The sequence below is a fragment of the Tachyglossus aculeatus genome, chromosome X1 (genome assembly GCF_015852505.1).
Source record: "Tachyglossus aculeatus isolate mTacAcu1 chromosome X1, mTacAcu1.pri, whole genome shotgun sequence".
NCBI classification, from domain to species: domain Eukaryota; kingdom Metazoa; phylum Chordata; class Mammalia; order Monotremata; family Tachyglossidae; genus Tachyglossus; species Tachyglossus aculeatus.
In genome coordinates this window covers 43,913,237-43,938,940 of record NC_052101.1, presented here as the reverse complement: position 1 = coordinate 43,938,940, position 25,704 = coordinate 43,913,237, and the positions used below count along the sequence as shown (strand labels likewise).

Sequence of the window (25,704 nt, the reverse complement as noted above, 5' to 3'; positions counted from 1 at the left end):
AGGAATGTGCAAAATTAAAATATGCTTTGGTACATAAATACTGAGAATAACTGTCATTTGCCTGCATGAGCAAGCCATGAGACCACAGCAAAATGGCGGGATGGATATTTGTGGAGTGTTTTTCCCCTTTAGAAGGTGGGGATTTTTTTTTTTTCCTAAACAAAATTTCCTATTCTTCCTTTTGGTGGAATTGGAAGAGTCAAAACCCTTAATCCGTTCTTCCATCACCCAAAAGTCCTGTGACAGTCATTTTGAACCAAAACAATGTTTCTTGATATTTTGCGGGGTAGCTCAGTGAGGCTGATATACTCCAAGAAATTTTTGCCTGTCCCTGAGGCTCCTTTTTACAAGGTGGATTTAATCTCACTTCACTTGATGATTCCATTCACTTAAAAGGTGCCATCAGGAAAACAACAAGATGTAGAACTTGCAAGCACCCACTGACCATGTCTGTGTGGGGTAAACTTGCTGGCAGCTTGAAAGAAAATAAGTTGACATTTAATGATACCTCATTCTTTAGAGACCTTAAAGAGTAGATCTGACATTTGCCCTTTAAGTTTGTGATTCAGCTGAGTAGGATGCAGTAGTATTAGATGAAGCTGGTACAGAGAGCCATTTTCCTGTCATATCAATCCTTTTGCAGAATGATGTTTTAGAAAAATGAGCCAGGCAGCAAAATGGGGTTATGGAGTGGAGAGGCGAGAGAGTGGAGAGGGTGAGAGAGCAGAGACCAGTGCAGGACGGTTTAGAGTAGCCCAACTGGGATATGATGAGGGCTTGGACTAGGGTGGGTGGCTCTTTGCTTACGGAGGAAGGGGGTGGGTCTGGTTAATGTTGTGGAGGAAAAGGCTGGTGGGATTTAGCAATAGACTTGAAAGCCAGAATTGAAAAGTGGTGAAGAGTCAAGGGTCATACCAAGGGTGGGAGCTTCTGGGATGGAAAGGATGATGTTGGTGTTGACTGTGATAAGAAAAACTAGATGGAGGAGGGGATTTTGGGGGGAAGGATAAATTCACTTGTTAAACATATTGAGCCTTGAGGTGCCAGTGGGGTATCCATGTGGAGATATCCTGTAAGGCAAGAGGAAATTCAAGATTGCAGGGTCGGTGAGAAGTCTGCAGGGGGGGGGGGTGGGGTGTGTGTGTGTGTGTGTGTGTGTGTGTGTGTGTAACAGTTCTAAAATCCATCCAAACTACTACCACATTAATCCAATCACTTACTCTATCCCGCCTTGATTACTGTATCAGCCTTCTTGCTGACCTCCCTGCCTCCTTTCTTTCCCTACTCCAATCCGTACTTCACTCTGCTTCAGTCCATGTTTCCCCTGTCCTCATGAACCTCCAGTGGTTACCCATCCACCTCCTGCATTAAACAGAAACTCTTCACCTAAGCTTCAAAGAACTCAATCACCTTGCCCCTCCTACCTAACCTCATTACTCTCCAACTATAATCCAGCCCTCACACTGCACTCCTCTAATGCTAACCTTCTTACTGTACCTCAATCACATCTGTCTCTCTGCCAGCCTCTCACCCACGTCCTGCCTCTGGCCTGGAATGCCCTCCCTCCTCATATCTGATAGACAATTACTCTCCCCAACCTTCAAAGCCTTACTGAAGGCACATGTCCTCCGAGGCCTTCCCTGACTAAGCCCTCTTTTTGTTTTCTTCAACTCCCTTCTCTGTTGCTCTGATTTGCTCTCTTTTATTCATCCTCCCTCCCAGTCACATTACACTTATGTACATATCTGTAATTTATTTATTTATATTAGTGTCTGTCTCCCCCTCTAGATTGTAAACTCGTTGTGGGCAGGGAATGTGTCTGTTATTGTTATATAACACTATTATATAACTAGCACAGGTGAGTTTTCACTTGTAGCAGATCACCTTCCACTCGCGAGCCACTGCCCAAGCTAGGAATGGAATGGATATGCCTCTTCTTGACTCTCCCTCCTGTAGCTGAGACTGGTAGAGTACTGGAAACTCTCCAGGTGTGATCCTGAAAGGGGAGAAGCCTGCTACCTAGGTTTTATATCCCTGGATTCTTCATCAGCTTTCAGCTCTCACATTCACTCTCCTGCCAAATCCGTCTGGATCTTTCGGCACAACATTTTCCGGATCCACTCCATCCAAACACCTACAACCCTGGACCAAGCTCTGGGTCTATCATGAAAGATTGCATCAGCAATTCTCATAGCACATTAGTCGAGTGGATGTTGGGGAGAGGGAGAATTAGGGTGATGAGGGGGAGATTTTTGAGAGATTTCTCACCACCACCACTACTTGTCCTCAGGCTACAGACAGATCCTGGAGTAGGCTCTGAGTTGATAAGGGTGATTTGTGGCTCCACAACTATGGGTTTTCAATCAAGCAATGATAGCAGTGTGGCTCAGCAGCAAGAGCATGGGCTTAGGAGTCAGAGGTCATCGGTTCTAATCCCTCCTCTGCCACATGTCTGCTGTGTGAACTTGGGCAAGTCAATTCATTTCTCTGAGCCTCAGTGACCGCATCTATAAAATGGGGATTAAGACTGGGAGCCCCATGTGGGACAACCTGATCACCTTGTATCCCCCCCCAGTGCTTAGAACAGCGCTTTGCACAAAGTAAGCACTTAACAAATGCCATTATTATCATTATTATTATTATTACCTACTGAGAGCTCACTGGTACCAAGCAGTATGTTAATTGATTGGGAGAATACAATATGAAAGAATTGGTAAGCACAGACCCTGCCTTCAAGGAACTTTCAATCTAGTAGGGGAGGCAGACAGTTGAAATAAATTAGAGAGGGGAAGCAGGAGAGTATAAGGATATGGGACATAAATGCTCTGGGATTGAGGTGAGTATAAAAGTGGTGTTGCAGACAAAAAAGCATAGGTGATACAGAAGGGAGGGGAGACTAGGGTAAGGAGATAAGGTTAATCAGGGAAGAATCTTCTTGGAGGGAGATAGGATTTTAGTAGGGCTATGAATCAATCAATGGGATTGAGTGTTTACTGTGTTGGGGAGTGCAAGATGGGGGAGAGTGGTGTTCCTGGATATGAAGGGTAGGGAGATTATGGAAAGCACAGAGTTGATGTTGAGAGAGACAAGGCAATTAGGAGTTGGTAGAGGAGCAAAGTGTGTGGGGCTGGGTTGAGGGGGGAGAGTTGGTAGAGTGCTTAAAGCTGATGTTGAGGAGTTTCTGTTTTGCAAAAGATGGGATGGACAACCTTTGTAGTTTTGAGGGAGTGGAGGAAACAGTGCAAAGATGTGACTTAAAGAAAGAAATGATCCAGGCAGCAGAGTGAAGTATGCACTGGATTTGGGAGACTCTAGAGGCAGAGAGATCAGCAAGGAGGGAGATGCAGTAATCAAGGCAGGATATGACAAGGGCCTGGACCAGCATGGTAGCAGTTTGGGATGGAGAGGAAAGCATGGACTCAAGAGATGTTGTGAAGGGTAGGGACTGACAAGATTTGGGTGACAGACTGGACCGGTAAGGATTGAATTGAGAGAGACGAATCAAGGAGTAGGGGCTTTGAGACAGGGAGGTTGGTGGCGATGTATACAGTAATTGGGAAAGTAGAGGGAGGAGAGGGTTTGGGGTGGGAAGATGAGAGGAGTTAAGTCTGAGGTGTCGGCAGGACATCTATGTAGAGGTGTCCTGAAGGCAGGAGGAAATTTGGGACCTGCAGGGAAGGAGAGGGGTTGCGCCTGAAGAGGTAGAATTGGCAATCATTTTGTAGAGATAGTGGGAATAAGCCATAAGCCTCAAATGAGTCTCTGAGGGAGCAGGAGTAGATACCAGACTAGAAGGGGACCCAGAAGCTGAGAACCTTGAGAGATTCCCTGCAGTCAGGGATGTGAGAGGCAGAGGGAGGGAGGCTGGCCAAGATCACTGAGAAGGAGTGGGTCATAGAGGATAAGAAGGATACCAGGAGAAGATAATGTTAGGATAAGGTAATGTTAAGATAATGTTGAGTGAGGCCAAGGTTGTAACTTCTTTGATCAAAGATTGGTGTGTAGTGTTAGATTTTCCTGGGTTGCAAATCAGGTAAGTGGACTTTCTGACAGAACATTCCTTTCAACCAAATAGGCCAGGCCCCACAACAGGCATGGCCACTCTATTTTTAGTCCCCAAGTCTTGCCAAACAAAGTATTAAGAGCAATGTCGTCCTTTTTTTCTTTGTGGGGAGGAGTGGAGGGGGAAGGAAGAAGAAAAGTGGGGTGGAAGAGAGGGAGATTGCAAGACCCTTTCCTTGAAGATTAAAACCATCTAACTTCATGGCTTAGGGTGTGGCTTGCAAGACTCTCGGAGTCTTAAAGAAAGAGACCTCATACAGCTCCTTCCTCTGTTCCTAGTTTTGCACCTCACGAATCTCATTATTTCTCTTGATGCTTTCAGCAAATCTGACTTAACTAGGGACAAGAGGACTCTGCCACGTATAAGAAGCTAGCAGAGCTGCCAGTGCCTTCTTGGTGACATCCTAGCAGTTCCTGGAGGCTGGATGACATCGGATTCTCCCAAGAGATTAGTTGTAGAGCTGAGGGAAACCATTATTCTCGGTACTTTTATTTATTCAAGGACTAGTGGGTGGAGATGGATCAGCATCCTCTTCCCCTAACTAGTTTTAGGGCCCAAGAGGCCTAAATCTGAATCAGGCAAAGAGTGTGGGTAATGCCCTGGGGATTGTTTGTGACCTACATATCAACTCTCCTCCCTCCCCCACTCCCCTTCACTGTTACTCGTTAGGGTAGGGGAGTATGTGCTGCAGTCACTTGTAAAATATGTTGCCAAATGCTAGAGAGCCGAATCCTCATTGAATTCCTCAGTGAATGCTAGAAACTAAATTGTGACCCTGTCTGGGGCAGAAAGCTCTGATGATCAGCTGCACTGTGATGGTTTTAGGAATGTTGAGGGTCAGGAGGGAGAGAAAGGAGAGAAGGGATGAACTCCCTGGCATCCCCAGAAAAGTGCAAAGGTGAAGAAATCTCTTGCAGGATTACCGGGAGAAGCCCGGGTGGTGTGGCACAAGTTAGTTCTGTGAAACTTTTACGGGGAAGAGGGGAGCCTTGAAATGGGGCAGTTTGGTATTTAGTTGAAAGTCTGACTGGAGGGCAAAAGCACTGCACTTGGCACCTGGTAGAGTCAACCTCCCCAGCGCTTAGAACAGTGCTTTGCACATAGTAAGCGCTTAACAAATGCCATTATTATTATTATTATTATTATTAAAGGGACGCATGACAGAGGTCTCCCATTCCTGAGAAATTTACAGTGTAGTGGGGAGTTGGACATAAAATAATTACAAATGGTGGAACTGTAAGAACAATGAACTGAGAGTGGATTTCAGAAATAATACTCAACTGTACAGATATACATAAACATATGCATTAGGAGCAGTGTGGCTTAGTGGAAAGAGGACGGGCATGGGGGTCAGAGAACCTGGGTTAAGTGACTTGCTGTATGAGCAAGTCACCTAACTTCTCGGTGCCTCAGTTTCCTCATGTAAAATGGCGATTTAATCCCTATTCTCCCTTGTACTTTGACTCTGAGCCCCATGTGGACAGGGACTGGGTCCCACCTGATTATCTTGTATCTACCGCAGCACTTAGAACAGTGCTTGACACACAGTTAGTGCATAACAAATACCATAAAATTATTGAGGGTGGATATAAATACATAAGTGTTCAGGGTAACTGCTCCATGAGGTACAGGGACTGTGTCTAATTCCCACCTTGGTACTCTTTCAGTGCTTGGTATAGTGCTCTGCACACAGTAAACAATAAATACTATTATTATTACCACAACTTGAGGTATTGGGAATGAAACGTGGAAAGCTTCCTAGAGGAGATGGGATTTTTAAGGGCTCTGAAGATGGTGGTGGCTCCAGAAGAGGTTGGGAATAAAAGGAGGGTTTGGGACCCAAAAGGACTCTACAGCCAAAATAAGTCTGTAAAATGAGAAATAGGTTCCCAAGGCAGGGTGGGAGGTGCTTCGTGCACTTACTTGGCTTCCTCTTTTCTTCCCTCCTTTCTTCTGCTTAGAGCAGCTCATCTGTAGGTTATGGGACTTAGTATCACTCAGTTTCATTACTCCCATGTTCAGGAAGCAACCAAAACCTAATCCCAGCAGTTGCCAAAACAAACCGAAGTGGTTCTTTAGCAAAATGCGGAATATTTGTTCTGCTTCCAGCTTGTAATTCTATCTCTGTCTTTTCTCTATTGTAAGTGGAACTGGCCAGTTATCTTCTCATCAAGGGCTCTCATTAAAGCCAGGGGAAGGTTTTTCTGTTTTATCAGAGAGACTTTCAAAGCTTTGGAGGCGTATTTGTTTTGCTGGGGATATTGGAGGGAGTGCTTTTTCCCCTTCAAGGTGTGGCTGCTTCTCTTTCAGGATTGGGGGCTCTGGAACCACCTTCATCCTTGGTGCGGATAAGTGTATTTTTCTTTTCCCAATTTAGGTGACATTCATTTTAGTTTCCTATAGCGTTCTAATGGTAGACACATCCCTCTCCTAGAAATGGCTGCATTTTGGGGGTTCAGGAAGTCCTCAGCTTTAGGACAAAATTTGTCCCTGAAATTTTAAGTTGAAATCAATCAGTGGTGTGTATTGAACACTTACTGTGTGCAGAACACTGTACTGAATGCCTGGGAGAGAGTCTAATAATAATAATGGCATTTGTTAAGTGCTTACTATGTGCAAAGCACTGTTCTAAGTGCTGGGGAGGATACAAGGTGATCAGGTTGTCTCACGTGGGGCTCACAGTCTTCATCCCCATTTTACAAATGAGGTAACTGAGGCACAGAGAAGTTAAGTGACTTGCCCAAGGTCACACAGCAGACATGTGGCAGAGCTGGGATTAGAAGCCACATCCTTCTGACACCCAGGCCTGTGCTCTATCCACTAAGCCATGCTGCCTTGTCACTCAGTCAACCATATTTAGTGCTTACTGCATGCAGAGCACTGAACTAGGCGCTTGGGAGAGTACAGTATAACAATAATCAGACACATTCCCTGCCCACTACGGTTTAGAGGGGAAGACAGAAATTAATATAAACAACTAAGTGGTCAAGGAGCCGGAGACTGGAGCGGCATCAGCTGCAGGTGTGGTTGTGAAGCCCCTTCCTCCCTGGCCCGTCCTGGTTCAGCCTTGGATTCCTGGCCTTGTGCTGCCCTGGGGGTAGGAGCCACAGGTTGAGGAGAAGTTGGTGGCAGGAGCTGCCCGATCTAGACAAGAATCCGGGAAAACCAAACAAGATGATAGCAAATACCCCAGTGCAGCCCATTGCTCTTCTCTAACTGACAGTATGCGATACTGAGTAATTTTAGTGCAAGTGAGGAACCACCCGGTTCAAGAAGCCCATTTATAATGTTCTTTGCCAGAAAAATTGGGCCGAGAACAAGTCTACCAACTCTGTCACATGAGAAGCAACATGGCACAGTGGAAAGAACACGGGCTTTGGAGTCAGAGGTCATGGGTTCAAATCCCTCTGGGTTCAGTGGGTTCAGATTTCTGTCTGCCCCTCTAAACCATAGTGGGCAGGGAATGTGTCTGGTTATTGTTATACTGTACTCTCCCACCCGCCTAGTTCAGTGCTCTGCATGCAGTAAGCACTAAATAAATATGGTTGACTGAGCGACTTAAGGCAGCATGGCTTAGTGGATAGAGCACAGGCCTGGGTGTCAGAAGGATGTGGGGTTCTAATCCCAGCTCTGCAATATGTCTGCTGATGTGACCTTGGGCAAGTTACTTCTCTGGGCTTCAGTTACCTTGTCTGTAAAATGGGGATTAAGACTGTGAGTCCCATGTGGGACAGGGCCTGTATCTAACTTGATTATCTTGTATCTACCCTAGTGCTTAGAACAGTGCTTGGCACATAGTAAACACTTAAGAAGTACATAAGTATTATTGTTATTTTTAGTGGACCCAGAGGACCACTGGAGTAGAGTTGATCAGAGGGAGGTTTGGGGGTGGGAGGGTGTGTGGGGAGGAAGAGCAGGAAAGCAGTGAGGGAGGGGACAGGATTAGGTGATAGCAGAAGAGCTTGGCTTTGTAGAGTCGGACTTGGTGCCTTGAATTTAGTGCAAATCGAGAGGAGTAGGAAGCACTATGTGTTGTCCTTCAGGCACTCAACAGTTGAGAATCATCTGCAGGCAGATGGATGGGAACTGGGAAACCTCTGCCAGGATCAGCTCCAGAGAGATTCCTCTGCCTTCAGACAATCTCAGGCTTAATGACACAGTTATTTGACTTTGGACTTTAGAATTTGACGTTCTCCAGCTATTTTCCAAAACATGACAAGATTTGAAGATTTTTGGCTGCTCTTTGGGACACATTTTTTTTTTTAAAGCCCTGTCATGTCTCTTCATGGTAAGCTGCTCTCCAAGGCAGAGACTCGATGGTGATGGTGAAAGAGGCCCGTTTGCCCAAAATTACTGGTCGTGTTTTCAGACAGGAAAACCTTGTGGCTTTTTAGGCAGCTAAGGAAACTGCTGTAGCTGCTTTAATTTATACAGCTTCTAAAATATTAATCTGCATAGTTTGTTAAAATTCCCAGAGGCTTTTGAGGAAAAAACAACTACATTTAACATTCTGTTTGTAATAGAGTGGAGGCTGATAAAAAAGCCTGTATTTTCATCCTCCCATCTACACTCCCCTTCACTCTAAATCCCACACTACTACATTCACTAGATTAGACCTGCAAGGATGTGGGTTAACTTCTGAGCTTGATTCCGCAATTCCTGATGAACCAATTGAAGAATTGGTTCTTCAACCAATGGTATTTATTGCGCCCTTACTGTGTGCTCAATACAGTGTATTAAGCTCTTGGGGGAGTACAGCAGAGTTAATAGACAACATCCCTGCCCACAGGGAGTTTACGGTCCCTCCCCCCACTTCCTTCCTGAGGAGCCACAGAAGAGCCAGAGAGAAAACCAACTCTTGGAAGTGTGGCAGGGGTCCAGGGTAGACTTGGCCATGGGGTCCTGAGAAGGATCAGCAGAGCCAAGCCCCTCTTTAGCTGGATCTTTCCGTGACCCTTCAGCCCCTTGATGTAGTGGATGGAGAATGGGCCTGGGAGTCAGAAGGTCATGGGTTATAATCCCGGCTCCCCCACTTGTCTGCTGTGTGACCTTAGGCAAGTCACTTAGATCTCTGTGCCTCCGTTACCTCATCTGGGGAAGTGGGGATCGAGACTGTGAGCCCCACGTAGGACAGGGACTGTGTTCAACCCCATTTGTTTGTCTCCACGGTACCTGGCACAAAGTAATCACTTAACAAATATTATAATTATTATTACCTTTTCTTGGCCAGCTCTCTCCCCAACTCCTTAACTAATTCTGTATCTTCATCTCATGGAGGCCCACAGTAAAATGAACCTGTGGGGGCTTTGCAGACCTCATCCACTTAGCTTTCATGATGGGCTTACAAGTTAAGCAACTGGAGAAACTGAGGCACTGACCAGAAAAGAGCTGGGCTTTAATAAGTCAGTGATTGAATCTGCCTTAGAATCCTGACCAACTCTTTTAGAACGTCTTAAAATTTTTCAAAGGAAACATTTCTACTATTTTTTTGTTTTACACCAAAGTATGACTCAGTGGAAAGATCATGGGAAGGGGAGCCAGGAGATCCAGGTTTCAGTTCTGACTCCTCCATTGTCCTGCAGTGAGACCTTGAAGCCATTTCCTTGTCTGTAAAATGGTGATGAGACAGTTGTGAACCTCTTGTTGGGCAGGAGCTGTGTCTGGTAAGATAATCTCAGATCCACCCCCGTGCTTAGCACATAGGAAATGCTTAGTAAATACCCTATTTGTTATTATTGTCTTGAGCTATGGAATCTTAAGCTTCTAAGGGTGTCCTGTGGACATCTCTGAGGAATTTGGTAGAGGCTCCACTGCTGCTTAAGTTCCAAATTAACCCCACTGAAGGCTGATAAGTATTTTTCTTACTGGCTGGGTGCAGAGGAGAAAAATCTTTATCTTCTCCCAGAATCTACTATAGACTTTTGTATTTCTTGGTAGGGGAGGCTTAGGAAGGTCAGGTAATTCTCCATTCTAGTGATTCATTGGTAGGTGTTGGGTTGAAGAGGGTTCAGGGGAACTTTTCCTCCCCATATTTTCCTTCAACCCAAACCAAGTTATTTTAAGTTTTAGGGAGAAGGTGTTTGAGATTTTCAGCTCACTCGGTTAAGCATAAAACCAAAAATTATACTGTGGTAAATCTTTAAAGACTGAAGTAGTAGAGGAACTATTAGTTTTAGAGCCCTGGCTCACTGTGGGCTTCCTGACATAAGCAATCTCCAAAGGATTCACTGGTGGGGGTAATTGGGATGGGGAGGTTTGGACATCCAACAGCTATCTCCACCTCCCTCTACTGGGGTCCTCTCCTAGCTGTGGTTTTGGCCTTAAGTTGCAGTCTTTTCTGACAGCTCCCAACTGTAGCCATGCTACCTGGGCAGAGGAAGGGAAGGAAGGATGATGGCGATCTAGTGTCGAGGGGAGGATGCAAAAAAAGTAGTTCTGTAGTTCTGTAGGACCCCTTTTGTGGGTCCTTAGGGTAGCCCTATTAATCAGGAAGTCAATTGTATTAAGCGCCTACCGTGTGGAAAGCACTCTACTAAGTGCTTGGGAGAGTACAATATAACAATAAACAGGCACATTCCCTGCCCACAGTGAATGGACCTTCTGGGGACTGGAGATCCCCTGCTCTGTGCTGGACTGCAGCGTCTCTAGTCAGTGCTTAGAAACAGTGTTTTGATACATAGTAAGTGCTTAACAGATACCATCATCATCATCATTAGTCTGCCATTCTCTTGGTTTGAGAAACCCAGGCCTTTCTCTCTCTATTGACTTATGAGTCGAGACAGCTTTCCCCCAAATGCCATTTCTCCTGATGTTTCTTTTCTCCTACAGTGCCTCTAAAACCCCAGGATGACAAAAGGGCCTTTTCCACAAGCATGGAGGTAATTAAGGAATTGAATTGCTTCCAATCACCTCCAAACCTCATTTGGGCAATGGGCTGTGCTTTCCTTTTGCAGAGAGAAACTGGGAAACCTAATAAGAAGGGCAGGGTTGGCTGGGGCATTGTCAAACCTGCTTAATTGGGCTCTAATTATACTTTCAGCTGGCATATTGGGCAATGTTTTAGGAAATCATGGATTGCCCAAGAGCTGATTTTGAAAAAAGTCATTTCTGCTTGAAAGGGGAAAGTGGTGAGTCTGTGCTTGGCAGTTCCAGGTTGGCAGAGGAAGAGGACATAAGAAAGAAAACCAAGGCAATTCCTTCTTCCCACTAGGCACTACTCCCTCTGCACCTTGAATGAAGTTTAGAGCAAGATTCTTTTCATTTGTAAGAATGCAGAGTAGCCTAGGCTCCTACACCTCCTAATAGTTGCTGCACGACTGGTTGGAAAGCTCTTTGGTGGAATTTACAAAGGACCTCAGTTAACCAGTGACAATTGAATTTGGCCACTATTGGAGATAGACCCTGGTGTCAGTAGTCTGACATAGAAGGTAGCTGGATTGGAGATGTTAGCATGATTTGTCAGCAATCTTGTGTTAAAAGCAAGTCTTCCTGTGCGTCAGCTCATCTGTAAAATGGGGATTGAGACTGACAGGGACTGTGTCCAAGCTGATTTGCTTGTATACACTCCAATGCTTAGTATAGAGTCTGGCACATAGAAAGCACTCAACAAATGCTATTATTATTATTAGTAGTAGTAGTATCATTATTGTGATAGCCTGGTGTTATCCTTGCTCTGGGAAAGTCTATTCTGAAAGAGGATGTTCATCCCTTCATTCTCCTCTACCTAGATTTAGAAAGTATTGAACCGCAGAATGAGTTGCCACAAAATCCAGCCAGGTTAGACAAATGCCTGTTGCAGTTATATTGGCTTCTGTGTCATCTATGCACTTTGATCTTTGACCATTTGGACATTTGATATTTGCCCCAACGCCAGAGCACTTATGAGCATATCTTTAAATTATATATTATAAAGGAGTTTATTCATTTTAATTGTATGCTGTAACTAGACTGTAAGCTTGTCATGTTCAGAGAACTTGTCTGCTAATTTTGTTGTATTGTGCTATCCCAAGTGCTTAGTACAGTGCTCTGCACAACATAAGTGCTCAATAAATATGATTGAATGAATGAATGCTCTGCGCTTAGTACAGTGCTCTGCACTTAGTAAGCACTAAGTAAATATGATTGATTTAAGGAGGATGGGAATAATGGGAATGGGACCAGGTTGTAAGCGCTTACTATGTGCCAGGCAGTGTACTAAGCATTGGGATAGATACAAGTAAATCAGGGTGGACATAGTCCATTTCCCACATGGGCCTTAGTTTAAATCCCCATTTTAAAGAAGAAGTAACTGAGGTAAGGAGAAGTGAAGTAACTTGCCCAAGGTCACTCACAAGACATGTTGCAGAGCTGGGATTAGAATCCAGGTCCTTCTGACTCCCATGACCATGCTCTAGCCAGTAGGTAATACTGCCTCTTCTGCCCCTTTTTGAATCCTTTATCTGGTGTATGAGGTTTCTCCCCAAAGCAGAAGGCCTACAGTTACCCACCTCAAGCTGTGAGCCTGGGACAAGAATTCAACAATAATCAGGCAATAGGTTCTATTGCGCATTTCGTAGGACATGATCCCTGCCTCCAGGGAGTTTACAGTTTAGCATGAAGAGTATACATTCTAAAGGGATGGTATGTTGGTCTGAACAACAGAGAATCTGAGTGTGTCCAAAGAACTGTTTGGTAGAGCCCCTTGCCTTCCTTTTTTTTTTTTCTCCAACTTAGGTGTTTGCCCACTTTTGACTGTTAAATGGGTACCTACTGAGGAAGTGGGCTCCCATTATCAGAAGTCTCAGGACTCCATTCTCATAATTTCTGGAAGGAAAAAACCTGCAGGTCTCTCCCCAATTTATTGCCTGCTGCTATTACGTAGTCAAAGGTAGTTTGGGCAGTTTGGAAGATTTCTCCCTGTATACTGTAAGCTCAAGCAGCATGGCTCAGTGGAAAGAGCACAGACTTTGGAGTCAGAGGTCATGGGTTCAAATCCTGGCTCTGCCAATTGTCAGCTGTGTGACTTTGGACAAGTCACTTAACTTCTCTGTGCCCCAGTTACCTCATCTGTAAAATGGGGATGAAGACTGTGAGGCCCCCTGCGGGACATCCTAATCACCTTGTAACCTCACCAGTGCTTAGAACAGTGCTTTGCACATAGTAAGTGCTTAATAAATCATTATTATTATTATTATTATGGGCTGGGATCCTGTCTATCAGTGCTATACTACAGTGCTCTGCACACAGTAAATACTCAGTAACTGCCATTGATTCTTATACATTTTCTCCTTTTCTCCTGAGTCCCTAGAATTGCTTTTGGAAGGCAGAGTAGTCAGTCAATCAAACAGTGGCATTTATCAAGTGCTTAAGGTTTGCAGAGCACTGAACTAAACTAGTGGAAAGAGCAGGAGATCCAGATTCTAGTCCCAGCTTGCCACTTTCCTGCTGCGTGACCTCGGACAAGTCACTTCTGTGCCGCAGTTTCCTAATCTGTTAAAAGGGGATAAAAAGACTTTTAAAAAATGGTATTTGTTAAACACTTACTATGTGTCAAGCATTATTCTAAGCATTCTCCTTCCCCCCCCCCCCCCCCCGCCCTTCGACTGTGAGTCCCATGAGAGACAGGGACTGTGACTATCTGATTATCCTGTACTTACTCCAGTGTTTAGCACAATGCTGGGCACAAGATAAATGCTTAAATGCCTTCATGATTATTATTAGTAATGATTACAGCCTTCCACTACCCCTTCTGCTGCCTGCACTCAGCATATCTTCTTGCTCTGGCATGTGTTTGTATTGAGTGGACTTGCCCAGTACATAGCTTCATTAAAGTCCTGGGAGCCATGATTTAGAGCCTCAGTGGAGTGGGAAGCAGGGGCCTGTGGCAAAATGACCATGAGATAATGCTGGATTCACTTTTTGCTGCAGTCTGTGCAAGGTACCCAAATCTCTACAGCATCTGGTTCCTGCATTTTGTACAGCTTGGGTCACAGATGGGATGGCGGCTAGGATGGTGGTAGGGTGGGTGTATATATGTATATATATGTGTGTGTGTGTGCGTGCGTGCGCACGCACAAAAGTGATTTGTCAGCCTGCAGATGCAATTTCCTGTTCTTCCATGACCAGTTGACTGAGGGGCATTTTCCTTGCAGTGCTGTGTTTGTTGGATGAACAATTCTGATCTGATCTTTTGTCCTTTCTGGGCATTGGTGTCTGTCTCTCTCTGTCTCTCTGTCTCTCTGTCTCTCTCTGTCTCTCTCTCTCCCCCTCTCCCCCCCCTCCCTCTCCCTCCTCCCCCTTTTCTCTTCTCCATCCTCCTCCTCCCCCTTTCTCTTCCTCCTTCCTCCCCTTTTCTCTTCCTCCATCCTCCCCCTTTTCTCTTCTCCTCCCTCCCCCTTTTCTCTCCTTCTTCTTCCCCTCTTTCCCTCTTCCCGCCCCCTTTTCTCACTCTCTCCCCCTCCCCCTTTTCTCACTCTTTCCCCCTCCCCTTTTTCTCACACTCTCTCCCTCCCCCTTCTCTCTCCCTCTCCTTCCCTCTTCTCCTTTTCTCTCTGTCTCTGTCTCTCTCTCTCCCCCTCCCCCTCCTTCTGGTCATTTCTAAAGGAATTCTCAGTGCTGTGAGTTCCTGCTCATGGCCTTGTTCTGCCTCCTGTTGTTTCTGTGTTCATTCAGAGATCCCTGCAGAGCATGAGTAGTCAAGAGCTACACAGGGAAGCTGGATGCATCTTTTGGAAAAGAAGAGAAAAAAATTTTTTTCTTTTCCTTGAGAGGCAGGATATATGCTGGGGAGCTTCTGAGATTGAAGAAGCAGCGTTTTTTTGTCTCTTCAGGACTGTTACCTAGGAGATGAATTGCCTCCAGAAGCTGAAGCGATTAGAAATTTGTCCACTGTTACCCTTGTGTGCAAAGGACGCCAACATATTGAACTCCGTTCTTTTCCCAGGGAGGAGAATGAAAAGGCCTTACATGAGCTCTTTTCATTGGAAACTAAGTCCTCCCAAAGTCTCAGTGACGTCTCCCAAGATGGCTTTCTGCTGTGGATGTGCTTAAATTCAAGGCTGGAGGGGCCTTCTAGCCATTCTTCCCAGCAGTTATGCAGACAAGGCAAAAAAGGACTTTTCTTCCTACTTTCTCTGTTCTTGGTCCTGAAGTCTTAGTACCTTAGGCAGACATGGGTTTCCTTCACCACCATCATCATCATCACCATCAGTAAGTGGGGCTTATTGAGCTCCTATTATGTGTTGAGCACCCTACTGAGAACCAGAAGAGTGCATTGGAAGGTTTTTAAATGGCCACAAGAGCCAGGTGTGATTTAATAATGATAATAATCATCATCAAGGCATTTAAGTGCTTACTATGTGACAGGCAGTATACTAAGTGCTTGGTTGGATACAAGCAAATCTGGTTGGACACAGTCCCTGTCCTGCATGGGGCTCACAGTCTCAGTCTGTGTCTAATCCGATTAATTTGTATCTATCCCAGCCCTCAACACAGTGTTTGGCACACTGTAAGTGTTTAACAAGTACCACTATTATTATTATTATCATTATTAGTTCAGTGGTATAAAGTTCTTTCTTTTCTTTGGACCTGTTTCTGTATTGGAAAGAATTTAGTAACAAGTCCAAACATGCTCTACAACTAGTCTGCTGTATGACCTTAGGAAATCACTTAACCTTTTTGGACCTTAGTTTCCTCATCTGGAAATTAGGGATAAAATACTGCTCTCCCTACCTTCTAAAAGATTACGGGATAGGGACCGTGTCTGATATGATTGCCTTGAATGATAATTGTGGTATTTGTTAAGGTCTTCCTATGTGCCAAGCACTGTACCAAGCACTGGAGTAGATACAAGATAATCAGGTCCCACTTGGGGCTCACAGTCTATGTAGGAGGAAGAACAAGTACTGAATTCCCATTTTTCAGACAAGGGAACTGAGGCACAGAGAACTTAAGTGACTTGTCTGAGATCAAGTTAGCAGGTAAGTAGTGGAGACAGGAATAGAACCCAAGTCTTCTGACTCCCAGGCCTGTGCTCTTTCTGGTAGGACATACTGCTTTCCTGCTGTATCAACCCCAGGGCTTAGCATGGTGCTTTGGCTCCTAGTAAGTACTTAATGCTTTCCATAATAATGATGATGATAACCATTATTAATAGTAATGGAAGTGTATTTGGAACTCTTCAGTGGGCTTAGCCGATAACTGTTTACTAAACCTCCCTAATAGATGATGACAACCTATTGCCTGCCAGTCAATCATATTGTAGATTTTATTGATGATTTGGAAATCAGGGCTTCCATTTTGCCTGACTGAAAATAGATCATCTGGAACAGACTGTCTGCCAAAAATAAATTTGGAACAAAGTCATATTTTATCTCTTGTGGGGATGGGGATTTATTCTTTCAAATGAATGTTGCATTGAGCATTTACTGTGTGCAAAGCACTGTATTAAGCTCTTGGGAGAGTAGAATATAATAAACATATTTCCTGTCCACAGCGATCTTACAATCTAGAGGATCTGTGCAACTGATTTGTAGGCTGTCTCATGGTAACAGGAGCCAACATTGGGCTCCAGGAATGGAGCTTCACTTCACAGAACTACTTGGTAGACATGTTCCCTGCCCTTAAGGAGCATACAGTCTACTGGGGGAGACAGACATCTAAAGTAAATAACAGATAGGGGAAGCAGCAGAGTGTAAGTGAGTGTACATAAGTGTTCTGGGGTGTGTGTATATGAGTGAGGGTTGGGGGGGGACATTGCAATCACAAGAGCCACAGCCACCCCAACCCCAATGGGCTAAAAGTTCGGAAGGGACTTGATCAGTTGACCTCACTGTGACTCACCTCTTGTTCCACCCCACCTTGCCCACTCACCAACTTGGTCATACCCTCGACCTCATCATCTCCTACCGCTGCACTGTGTCCACCCTCACCAACTCTGAAATCCCTCTCTCTGATCATAATCTTCTTACGTGCTTCCTCACTCACACTCCTTTCCCCTGTAAATCCATATTACTCCCTCACAGAGATCTCCGCTCTGTTGACCCATCCATCTTTCTGAGCGCCTCACACCCCACCTCTCCTCCCTCTCCTCTCTACCCAGTCTTGATGATCAGATTACTGCTCTCAACTCTACCCTTTCTACTCAGCTAGACTCACACGCTCCCGTTTCCCTTTGCCACTCTCGTACCACTAACCCACAGCCCTGGATCACTGCCACTGTCCGCCTCCTTTGCTCTTATGCTCGAGCTGCCGAACGCTGCTGGTGAAAGTATAAACACCATGCCAACCTCGTTCACTTCAAGTTTATCCTTTCCTGCCTTAACTCAGCCCTCTCCTCTGCCAGACAAAACTATTCTCCTCCCTTATTGACACCCATGCCCATCATCCCCGTCAGCTCTTCCGTACATTCAACTCCCTTCTCAGGCCCCCGGTTCCTCCCCCTCCTCCTTCCCTCACCCCCAACGATCTGGCCTCCTACTTCATTAACAAAATTAAATCCATCAGGTCCAACCTCCCCAAAGTCACTCCCCCGCCTTCTCCAACCCCCCAGCTCTCAACACTCTCTGCTACTCTCCCATCCTTCCCAGCAGTATCCTCAGAGGAGCTCTCCTCCCTCCTCTCAAGTGCTACTCTGGCCACCTGTGCTTCTGACCCCATTCCTTCTCATCTCATGAAATCTCTCACTCCATCCCTTCTCCCCTCCTTAACTTCCATCTTCAACCGCTCACTCTCCACTGGTTCCTTCCCCTCTGCCTTCAAACATGCCCATGTCTCTCCCATCCTAAAAAATCCCTCTCTTGACCCCACCTCACCTTCTAGTTATCGCCCCATATCCCTCCTACCATTCCTTTCCAAACTCCTTGAATGAGTTGTCTACACGCGCTGCCTCGAATTCCTCAACACAAACTCTCTCCTCGACCCCCTCCAGTCTGGCTTCCGTCCCCTACATTCCACGGAAACTGCCCTCTCAAAGGTCACCAATGACCTCCTGCTTGCCAAAACCAATGGCTCCTACTCTATCCTAATCCTCCTCGACCTCTCAGCTGCCTTCGACACTGTGGACCACCCCCTTCTCCTCAACACACTATCCAATCTTGGCTTCACAGACTCCATCCTCTCCCAGTTCTCCCTTTATCTCTCCGGTCATTCATTCTCAGTCTCTTTTGCAGGCTCCTCCTCCCCCTCCCATCCCCTTACTGTGGGGGTTCCCCAAGGTTCAGTTCTTGGTCCCCTTCTGTTCTCGATCTACACTCCCTTGGTGACCTCATTCGCTCCCAAGGCTTCAACTGTCATCTCTGATGACACCCAAATCTACATCTCTGCCCCTGCTCTCTCCCCCTCCCTCCAGGCTCGGATCTCCTTCTGCCTTCAGGACATCTCCATCTGGATGTCTGCCCACCACCTAAAACTCAACATGTCGAAGACTGAACTCCTTGTCTTGCCTCCCAAACCCAGCCCTCTCCCTGACTTTCCCATCACTGTTGACGGCACTACCATCCTTCCCATCTCACAAGCCCGCAACCTTGGTGCCACCCTCGACTCCGCTCCCTCATTCACCCCTCACATCCAAGCCGTCACCAAAACCTGCCGGTCTCAGCTCCGCAACATTGCCAAGATCCACCCTTTCCTCTCCATCCAAACCGCTACCCTGCTCGTTCAAGCTCTCATCCTATTCCGTCTGGACTACTGCATCAGCCTTCTCTCTGATCTCCCATCCTCATGTCTCTCCCCACTTCAATCCGTACTTCATGCTGCTGCCCGGATTGTCTTTGTCCAGAAACGCTCTGGGCATGTTACTTCCCTCCTCAAAAATCTCCAGTGGCTACCAATCAATCTGCGCATCAGGCAGAAACTCCTCACCCTTGGCTTCAAGGCTCTCCATCACCTCGCCCCCTCCTACCTCACCTCCCTTCTCTCCTTCTACAGCCCAGCCCACACCCTCTGCTCCTCTGCCGCTAATCTCCTCAGCGTGCCTCGTTCTCGCCTGTCCCGCCGTCGACCCCCGGCCCACGTCATCCCCCTGGCCTGGAATGCCCTCCCTCCCAACATCCGCCAAGCTAGCTCTCTTCCTCCCTTCAAGGCCCTACTGAGAGCTCATCTCCTCCAGGAGGCCTTCCCAGACTGAGCCCCTTCCTTCCTTTCCCCCTCGTCCCTCTCTCCATCCCCCCGTCTTACCTCCTTCCCTTCCCCACAGCACCTGTATATATGTATATACGTTTGTACATATTTATTACTCTATTTATTTTACTTGTACATATCTATTCTATTTATTTTATTTTGTTAATATGTTTGGTTTTGTTGTCTGTCTCCCCCTTCTGGACTGTGAGCCCACTGTTGGGTAGGGACTGTCTCTATATGTTGCCAACTTGTACTTCCCAAGCGCTTAGTACAGTGGTCTGCACACAGTAAGCGGTCAATAAATACGATTGATTGATTGGAACAAATCAGTCAAGCAATCATTTGTATTTACTAAGTGCTTACTTTGCTTAGAGTACTGTAGAATGCTTGGGATAGAGAAGATAGAGAAGCAGATAGTCACTTTTAGACTGTGAGCCCACTGTTGGGTAGGGACTGTCCCTATATGTTGCCAACTTGTACTTCCCAAGCGCTTAGTACAGTGCTCTGCACACAGTAAGTGTTCAATAAATACGATTGATTGATTGGTAGGCAGGATCTCTAAGGAGTCTCTTGGGGCATCTTTCTCCCTGGTCCATGAAGCTTCCAGTGAGAATCTTAAGGATTTTACAGTCTATTGTACAATCCTTATGGGCAGGAAATGGACCACTTCTTTATTTTACACTTCCCAAGTTTTTACTACAGTGTTTTGTCCACAGTCTTAATCTTGTCATATCTCATCGAGTTGTGTAGGTGCTCAATTAATGCTGTTACTATTAATACTACTGTTACCCCAGGGCTTTGGGATGGGACTGATGCAGAGATGGTGATGGAAGCGGACTAGGGGAAAGGCGGGGAAAAGATCTGCATTGGGAAGGGGTGGACTAGTGATAGAGCTAGAAATTGGAATGTCAGTGATCAAGTGTTTTGGGGAGTTTTTTTAAAGGCATGATCTTGGGGAGAAAACAAAGGCATGATCTTGGGGAGAAAACAAGCTTGTTAAAAATTGTCATGTGGGATGAGAGCAAAACTAGAGGTGAAGGGGCAGTGGGGAGTATGAGTTAGTAAAAATAACTCCTGTTGATACGAATTGTAACAGAGAGTGGCTGCAGTTCATTCAGTTGTATTGAGCACTTACTGTGTGCAGAGCACTGTACTAAACGCTTGGGAAGTACAAGGCGGCAATATTTAGAGACGGTCCCTACCCAACAACGGGCTCACAGTCTAGAAACAGCAGGCTCGTAGTCTAGAAATGTCTAGCAAGGACAGTGGTCTGGTGTCACTTTGAGAGGTAGGGATGGCGCAAGGCCTGTGCTGCTGAAACTACTCTTCAAGCGCTTAGTACTCAATAAATATGAGTACTGTTTAGCACTCAATAAATATGGCTGAATGAACCAGAATTTCTAGGGATACCTTTGAGTGAGAAAAACTCAGTTCTGGAGGTGGGGATAGAAAGAAGCTATCCTTTCGAGTGAATGGGGTATGCAGTCTCTTGGGGCATCTTTTGCCCCAGTCCATGAAGCTTCCACTGAGAAGTTTCTTGTCCCAGGCCAGAAAGATTGGGAGTTTATTGCCCCGTCAGTGAGAAATTGAAAAGATGTCCATGAAGTCATTTCCAAGTGACTAGCAAAAAAACACAAACTAGAGTAAGTAGTATTCATCCATTCATTGTTGTATTTATTGAGCACTTACTGTGTGCAGAGCACTGCACTAAGCGCTTGGGAGAGTATAATATAACAGACAGATTCTCTGCCCACAGTGAGCTTGGAGTCTAGAGGGGGAGAATCTATAAGTGTGTATCAGTGATTCAGTGACATTTATTGAGTATTAAAGGTGTGCAAGAGAACAGTTCAGTCAGTTAATTTGGTAGGCATGATCCCTGCCCTTGAGGAGCTGATGTATGAAAAGAGAAGGGCCTTTAAAACTTTCTATTTGTGGGTAAATGGGCCAGGGATGCTGGAAAGCTTATAACCTGCACTCCTTGCCAGGGCACCTGTTTTTTGCATTCATCCTAAGTTGTGTGAGGGATTGAAAGCCTGACTTTTTCAGAGTGTAAGTATGTGATTTTAATTTAAATTTGCCCCAGGAGAATCCGTCCTTTACAGTTGCCAGGAGAAGCAGCCTCTCAAGAATGGTACCTTCTTAAACCAAAATACATGTTGCCAAGCAACATCTCGGTTTCCAAATAAGCCCCCCGAAAAATCTCTGAGAGAATGCGTAATCCTTGCCTCCTTCTGAACAGGCTAGAGAAGCAGCATGATGTAGTGGAAAGGGCATGGCTCGGCACTTATCTGCTGTGTGACCTTGAGCAAGCCACTTAACTACTCTGTGCCTCAGTTGCCTCATCTGAAAATAAGGATTAAGACTGTGATCCCCACTTGGGACAACCTGATTACTTTGTATCTACCCCAGTGCTTAGAACAGTGCTTGGTACATAGCGCTTAGCAAATACCATTATTATTATTATTATTATTCTGCTTAAGAATACTACTGAGCCCTTGGTGATCCAAGAATTGAGTCCTACAATTGCACTGAGGCTCTCTGCAGTTCAGTTGCAAGAAACATCATTCTCACCAGGCCAGTGATGTGACTTTAGAGGGCTTCATTCAGTGCAACTCTGCACTCTGCAGAGTTGCATGGGTTCAGTATCTCAGGAATCCCTAACTGGAAAACTGCTTGTTTGTTGTTTAATAGTGGCTTCCTGTCCATGGACTGGACTTGACCCATGGTCTCTGAGCCGAAGTAGGGAGTGCCGCCTTGCCCTTAAGCAATAATCTCCAATAAGGGAGGCTAATTCCTGGCAACAAATGACTGGCTAGGGACACTCACAGACTAGCCTCCCCATTAACAGTTAGGAAATGCCTCGACACCCCCCGACCCATCATTGTTGTTCTTAGAAACCCCATTAACTTCAATCTGAAGGAAGCTGTGTTTACAAGTTTATGTGTGAGTCTGCAAACTGTGCCAACAGTGTTGTCTTTTGCAGTTTGTTTTTGGAGCCAGTAGGAAAGTTGCATCACACAGTCTCAACCTTTCATTGAGTCGCTCACAGGAAGCAGCATGGCCTAGTGGATAGAACACAAGCCTGGGAGTCAGAAAGACTTGGGTTCTACATCTGGCTCTGCCGGACAACAGAATATATCTGTTGTCTGACCTTGGCCAAGTCATTTCATTTCTTTTGTCTTCAATTGCCTCATCTGTGAAATGGGGATTATGACTGTGAGCTCCGTGTGGGACAGGTGTTGTGTCCAACCTGATAAACTTGTATCTACCCCAGTGCTTAGTACAGTTCAGTGCCAGACACATAGTAAGCACGTAACAAATACCACAATTATTATTATTCTTTTTCAGCAAGGAAGGTGAGGAGCTTGAACGTTCCTTCCTGATTTTTGGATGGGGACAGAAAAACACCATTTTTGGATATGAGCACTGACTACTGTTCAGTGCACAACAGTACTGACCAATTTACCCTTCCCTGGAGTCATCTGTGTGGTATTTATTAAGCTTGTACTCTATGCTAAATCCTGGGATAGATTCAAGATAATCAGATCAGTCCCTGCCCCATATGGGGCTTGCGATGTTTCATATCTCCATATTACAGATGAGGAAGCTGAGGCCCAGAGACATCACGTGACTTGTCCAAGGGCATATAGCAGGCTGGTGGCAGAGCTGGGACTAGAACCCAGGCCTCCTTGACTCCCCCTTCCCATACTCTTTCTACCAGGCCACGCTTAGCAGCAGTAGGTCGGTGAAAGAAAAAGAGACCAGAAAAGAGTGACAGTCTTAATGTGTGAGCAGTGATAAAATTTAAATCTGAAAACCATCAGAGAAGTTGAAGTAGTGTGGCATAGTGGGTAGAGCTCAGGCCTGGGAGTCAGGAGTTCTGAGTTCTGTTCCTGGTTCTGCCACTTGCCTGCTCTGTGCATATCACTTGACTTCTCTGGGCCTCAGTTTCCTCACCAGTAAAATGGGAATGAAATACCTGTCCTCCCTCCCCCTTAGACTGTGACAGGGGACTGTCGGACCTAATTCTTGTACAGTGCTTAGTACAATGCTTGGCACACAGTAAGCACTTAACAAATACCAGAATTATTATTATATCAATCATTCAATGGCATTGAGCACTTACTATTTGCAGAGCACTGTACTAAGCACTTGGGAGAGTACAGTAGTCTAGAATTAGTGGATATATTCCCTGCCTATAACAAGCTTACAGTCTAGTGTGGGAGACAGATGTTAATATATAAAAAGGTAACTTATAATGTATAAAATACGTACATAAGTGTTGGGTTGAGGGTAGGATGAATGTCAAATGCAGGCACAGATCCCATGCAGATACGGTTGTATCTTTCGTAACAACTTGTACACTAAGATATAATAATAATTATGATAGTTCTTAAGTGCTTGCTATGTGCCAAGCACTGTTCTAAGCACTGGGGTAGATAGAAGGTAATCAGGTTGGACACAGTCCCTGTCCTACATGGGCTCATACTTTTATCCCTATTTTACAGTTGAGGGAACTGAGGCAATAGAGAAGTGAAATGAGTTGCTCGAAGTCACACAGCAGACATGCAAGGGAGCTGGGATTAGTACCCAGGTCCTTCTGGCTCCCAGGCCCATGGTTGATCCCACTCTAGAGGATTGGGGTGGGTGGTGTTGAAACCCAAAGGAATCTCTGTTCTTTGGGAACCCTTTGTATCCCTCTGAAATACGATATGCCCTTTGTAGTACTCTGTTGCTTTGGGGAATAAGGCTCATATTCATTACACTGCAAGGGTACAGACCACATGAACCAGGTTCATAATTGACTTTTTTTTTCCTTTTTCTTCCAAGACCCCTCAAACAGACTTTTTTCTGTGCTTTGCCTCAACCACTTTTCTCTCAAAGTCCTTATGAGCCATTACTCAGTTTTCCTTCTGGAGCTCGTAGGTGAGATGTAGTCTACTCCCTTCTCTTTCTCTTCCTCTACTGCCCCTCCTCCTCGTTCACATCCCCCACCACACTTTCCCCTTTTGTGGGGATGAAATCATGAATCCGCTTCTGTTTCAATGTTTCTGGGGTATTGTAGGGTCAATTGTAGGGGTGAACTAGGATTCTCCAGTTTTGTGCTGCTTTCCCTCTCTAGTGCCCTGTTATTCCTTTCATTCATTCATTGTCATATTTACTGAGAGATTACTTTGTGCAAAGTACTGTCCTAAGTGCTTGCACTTTAAGCGCTTGTCCTTTGTCAATGTCTTACAGCAAGTACAGTATCATTACAAAACCAGGCAGTTTGGGGGTTCCTGGTGATAAAATGGAGAAGCAAATCCCTGTGGAATGGTTATTTCTTTACTGCTGTGGAAGAGAAGGGTGCGGTTGCAAGAAGCGACTGCCCTCCGTGACGTTTTTCTGTACCACTGAATCCAGCAGGCACTGGAAAATGCCTGCAGCGAGAGCCCGCCTTTCCAGAAACAGCTTTACAATAGCTGCCAATCTTGTTCCAGTGTGGCTTTCACTTTTGTTTTCAGCAAGGGTCTTGATGAAATCAGTTTCCTTCTTAAGGGCCAGCCTTGTTGTCCAGTTTGTTTCTGGTGGTTTTGTTTGTGGAACACTTATTGGTTGGATGATGTAGGACTTTGCAAACCCCCCCCAAAACACATGCTTAGACCTTGTGCCTCTTAGACTGTTTGTTGCTCGTTGTGGGCAGGGAATGTGTCTGCCAATTCTGTTGTATTCCCAAGAGCTTAGTACAGTGCTCTGCACATGTGTCAATAAATACCGGTGATGATGATACGAGATAATCAAGTTGGACGCAGTCCCAGTGGCACTAGAGCTCACAGTCTTAATCCCCATTTTACAGATGAGGCCCAGAGAAGTGAAGTGATTTGCCCAAGGTCATGCAGCAGAGCCAGGATTAGAACCCAGATCCTCTGACTCCCAGCACCGTGCTCTTTCCACTAGTCATTCATACTGGTGTATTGAGCGCTTACTGTGTGCAAAGCATTGTACTAAAGTGCTTGGAAGAGTACAATATAGCAATAAACAGACAAGTTCCATGCTGCTCCACACAGTTATGCTGTTCGCATCTCGGGAATGCTGTTGTACTAAGCTGCCTGTCCCCTCTGGCCCTTCTCATAGATACATACTGAATGGGATCCAGATGATGATGATGCTAATGGGCACCTGATCCAAAGCAGGGTAGTTGCCTCGGCCTGGAACCTGACCGCTTCACCCTGCTCCTGCCTCAGCACGATGCTGATGGGAGCAAGTTGGTTCATCCAGGCCTGAGCTGCTCATGGGGAATCTTCACTTTCTGGATCTTGTCAGGCTCTCCCGGACCCGGCTTTTTTGTGCAGTAGTTTGTGGGTGTGGAATGGATTAGGTTGTTGCTTTTTGTTTCAAAGAACTGGTTTGTTTCTGTTTTTTTTTTCTTTTTTTCTTTGTTTTGTTTTGTTTTGTTTTTTTGTGAAGGACCAGGAAGAGTAGTAGCAGTGGATAAGCACTCGGGTGAATACCAAGTCTGCAAATCCAGACTCTTAGGGAAGGTGCAGGGGTAGGGAAATGTGGGT

General features: G+C 45.6%; 1 protein-coding gene and 1 non-coding gene across 3 annotated transcripts in view; one reads left to right on the top strand and one right to left on the bottom strand.

Annotated features, from left to right (window-relative positions):
• ARHGAP26 (Rho GTPase activating protein 26) overlaps positions 1-25,704 on the top strand; it is a 488,708-nt gene that overhangs the window by 32,713 nt on the left and 430,291 nt on the right. The window lies entirely within an intron of this gene.
• LOC119920021 lies at positions 1,869-2,006 on the bottom strand. Its single transcript, XR_005447792.1, has one exon. It is a non-coding gene; the product is annotated as a small nucleolar RNA SNORA7 (small nucleolar RNA).